Genomic DNA, 4188 nt, shown 5'->3' on the forward strand with positions numbered 1-4188 from the left:
CCAGGGAGAGTCCAAACGCTTGTGATTGGTGACTTTAACTGCATACTTAATGAGGGGACAGGGGGGGGGGGGAGAAAGGAGCAAGCCAGATGCTTCAGGGATTCTGTTGAAAAATATGTTGAATGATTTTAGTCTAAGGGATGCGTTCAAAGTGTGGGGGGAAGGAAAAAAGGAGTTTACATGGGTTAGTGAGAGTGGAGGGGTAAAATCAAGGATTGGTCATGTTTTTATTCCAAAGGGTGTAAAGGTGGAGGAATGGAAAGGGGTAAAAGTGCTGTTCTCAGACCATGTGTGTGTGCAATGCAAATTAGAACTGGAGGGGATAGAGAGGCATGGGAATGGCTTTTGGAAACTAAATGTGTCCTTGCTAGAGGAGGAGGGGGTAAGGAAGCAGTATGAATGTATGTATGTTAGATTAAAGGCGAGAATGAGGGAATTTGGGGGGTGAGTGAATGGTGGGAGTGGGTAAAGGAAAAAACACAGAAGTTTTTCATCAAAAAAGGTGTGGAAAAAGCAAGAAGGCAGGAGGAGGAATATAGAAGGGCAATATTAAGGAAACAGTTTCTTTTTAGGCTGAGAGACATGGGGGAAGATGTGGGGGAGGAATTAGAGAAAGCAAGGAAGGGGGTTAGAAAATTAGTAGAAGAGAAAGGGAAAAAATCATTCATGATGCAAGAGTGGAAGCAGTGGAAAAAAATGAAAAATGTACCTCTTTCTTTTTTAAGAAAGCTTATTCTGGTAAAGCAAGCTTAACCCCTGTGCTAAATAAAGAGGGGGAGGAGGTGAAGGGAACAGAGGGGGTGCTGAGGGAAGTGAGGGGTTTTATAGGGACTTATTTAAGGAAAAAGAAAGAGACAGCAATATAGAGAAAGATGTGATTTGAAACATTGAAAATAAATTAGATAAGGAAGATCAGGAGTTTCTAAAGAGAGAAGTAAATGAGGACGAAGTAAAGGAAGTAATAAGGAGTGGGAGGAAAGGGAAAACACCTGGTAAGGATGGATTGCCCCATGAATTCTATGTGCAAATGTGGGATGTGATTGGAGCGGAGGTAATACATCTATGCAAAGAGATAATGACAAAAGGAAGAACACCAGAATCCTGTAAGGAAGGAATAATCACCCTGATATTCAAAAAAGGGGATAGAAGGGACCTGGAAAATTGGCGTCCTATAACCCTGTTAAATGCTGATTACAAGATTGTGGCAAAGTTGATAATGTTGAGAATTAAAGTGGTAATTAGCAAACTTGTAGAGGAGGAGCAGGTGTGTGCTGTGCCAGGGAGGCAGATAACAGGGAACTTAAGGCTTATTAGAGACATGATTTGGCACTGTAACAAAGGGAAGCAAGCTTTAGGTTTGGTTAACATCGATTTTGAGAAGGCATATGACCGCCTCTCTCATGGGTTTTTGTTTAAGGTTTTAGAGAAGCTGGGGATTCCAGTGGAGGTTGTAGATTGGATAAAATGTTTGTACAGGGATATATTTAGTAGAGCCCTAGTTAATGGGTTTTTGTCAGAAAGGATACAGGTAAAGTCAGGGGTGAGGCAAGGTTGTCCGCTGTCACCTTTGGCCTTTATATGCGCAATAGAACCGCTTTTGCAGAGCATCAGAAGTGACAAAGTGATAAGAGGCGTAGAAATACCTGGGAGTGGGAGGAGAAATATAAAAGTTTTAGGATACATGGACGATCTGACTCTGGTATGTACTAATCAAATGGCCCTTAAAAGAGCTCAGTTACATGTGGAAATCTTCTGCCAGGCTTCAGGTTTTAAAGTAAATTGGAGTAAAAGCAGCTGCAAGGCTTTTGGGGCCTGGCAGGAACTGGATAAAAGGGGGATTCCAGTAGAAGAAAAACAGCTAAAATTATTAGGGGTGTTATTTGATGAGGATCTTAGAGGAGAGGCAAACTGGGAAATGATAGGGGAAAAATTAGCCGAAAAATCCAGTTTTGGACATTAAGAAAATTATCTTTAGAAGGGAATATATTGGTGACGAAAGCGGTACTTGTGCCAATTTCACTTTACATGGGAATGGTTTTCCCTGCCACAGCAAAGTGGATCAGGAAGATTACAAGGTTCCTGTTTATGTTTTTTTGGGGGTCAAAAGAGGAAAAATTGGTGAGACAAATTGTATGTAAGGAAAAGGTGAAAGGTGGCAAAGGAGCTCCAAGGATGGAGGTGATTTTGGGGGCAAAGTACATCCAAGTTTGTATAAAGTTGATTAATGGGGAAGAAACAAAAGCTACCTGCATGGGGAGATATGCTGCGGGGGGGGGATGCTGAGGAAACTAGGGTTGTGTAATACAGACCTGAGGAGGAAGTTTTGTTTTGAGACACCAGAAAATTACAGGGTAATAGAGGAATTTATTAGGGAGTTTGATTTGGTTGGGGTAGAAAGATCACTATGGGATGATCAAAGAAAATTACAAGAGTGATTATAGAAAGAGATGAGTATGAAAGTGTTGGGTGGTTGGTTGAAAAGCATTTAAAAATAATGTGGAAGAATGTAAATCACAAGGGGCTGACAAACACTCAGAAGGACGTGACTTGGATGGCAGTGCACAGCTGCCTGCCCGTAAGGGAATTCCAGAGGAAAAGACATCTAGCAGAGTCAGAAATATGCCCTAGAGAAGGGTGTGGAGGAGTAGAGGAAGTGGTCCATCTGTTCTGGAATTGTAGCTTTGTCAGAAGGGTATGGAAGTGTCAGGGGAAGCTGATAAAATAGCTGATAGTGATCAGGACTCTAGAATTCAATATGATGATGTATGGGTTGTGTGAGGTGGAGGGGGAGAGGAGGAGCGTGTTGTGGAAGATAATAAACTGTATACAAGAAGTGGTGTGGGATGTAAGGAATGTGTTAATATATAATAGAGAAGAGATTGGAGTGAACGTGTGTGTGAGAGTTGTTCTGAGCAAAATGTATACATATTATCTGTTGGATGTGAAGCGGTTGGGGGAAAATGAAGGAAGAGAATTATGGAAACCAAAAGTGTGGAATAAAATGGTTAAAAATGTATAAAAGGGTGGGGAGAGGAGAGATTATCTGGGTTTTCCTTATAGGGATAGGAAAATGTATTATTGTTTGTGCAAAATGTATAGAAAAATATAGAGGGGAAAATGTTGATGTGTTAATAGATTGAGAAATTGAGGGGTGTTTTGGGAGTGAAAGGGAGTGTGGTGAGAGTGTAGGGGGGGGGGACCCCATATGCTCTTACCAAAGGGAGAGAGAAAGAAAGCTTCCCGGAAAGGGGGGGAAGTAATTGTGAGGAGCAATAATGTGCTACGAGGGTCCGTTTGGTGGAGTATCGGAGAGAAGGGGCCGGTGCTCCCCTCCGGTGGGAGACCGTCGGAGGAAGAGCATATGGGGAGTGTGCGAGCTGGAAAGAGAGAGAATGTGTTGGATGAGGGAAAACAGGACAGGTGTTTGTCCCTGCATAGGGTGCTAGTTAATGAGGGGAAAGCGTTTTTCTTTATTATAAAATGTATTTGAATGTTGAAATATGAAATGTATTAACAAAATGTACAGTATGGGTTGTTGTAATGAAAGGGGGGTTTGTTATTTTCCGAAAAGTAACTCTGTAAATAAATATAAAAACATTTAATAGAAAAATAAAAAAAATAATAAAAAATGATCCTGCAGGTGGCTCTCCCAGGGCGAGGCTTGCTCATTGCACTTGGAGCTAGCTGACCTCTGCGATTTCCCCACATGCGGGAAACTCGACTGCACAATTTCTGGTAGTGGGGGACTGCGTGCGCGCTCTCCCCTGTTTTTGGACTGTTAGAAAAAACAGAAACAAAAAACAACAACAACAACCACCACCCACAGCACAGGTGTTTGTTCAGACAAGCTGCTATTGCCACTGCTTGGGCTTTGGGCCTGGTCAATAACTGTGGCATAAAAGGAGCACCCACCCACCCACCCACCAACTAGCCAGGTAGCAACATCCCAAACAGGGAGAAATTACAATTAAGCACCTGCGCAGACATTTAGGAATAAATTCAGGTGGTTTGGGAAATAGGGAAACACATATAATTCATGAAAAAAACATTCTAAACAAAAAGGGCCAAGAACTGTAGAATATGAGTCTCTGCAGCAGCAGCAGCAGCAGCAGCAGCAAAAATGTATCTGCTGAGCGCTGCAAAAAACAATCTCTATCTATCTCTCTATCTCTCTATCTATCTATCTAT

General features: G+C 42.1%; 1 pseudogene; it reads left to right on the forward strand.

Annotated features, from left to right (window-relative positions):
* The first annotated feature begins 3625 nt into the window (after positions 1–3625).
* Positions 3626–3767, forward strand: LOC142486083 (U1 spliceosomal RNA; annotated as a pseudogene).
* The last annotated feature ends 421 nt before the right edge of the window (positions 3768–4188 follow it).

The sequence above is a fragment of the Ascaphus truei genome, unplaced genomic scaffold (assembly GCF_040206685.1).
Source record: "Ascaphus truei isolate aAscTru1 unplaced genomic scaffold, aAscTru1.hap1 HAP1_SCAFFOLD_727, whole genome shotgun sequence".
In the NCBI taxonomy this organism is placed as follows: domain Eukaryota; kingdom Metazoa; phylum Chordata; class Amphibia; order Anura; family Ascaphidae; genus Ascaphus; species Ascaphus truei.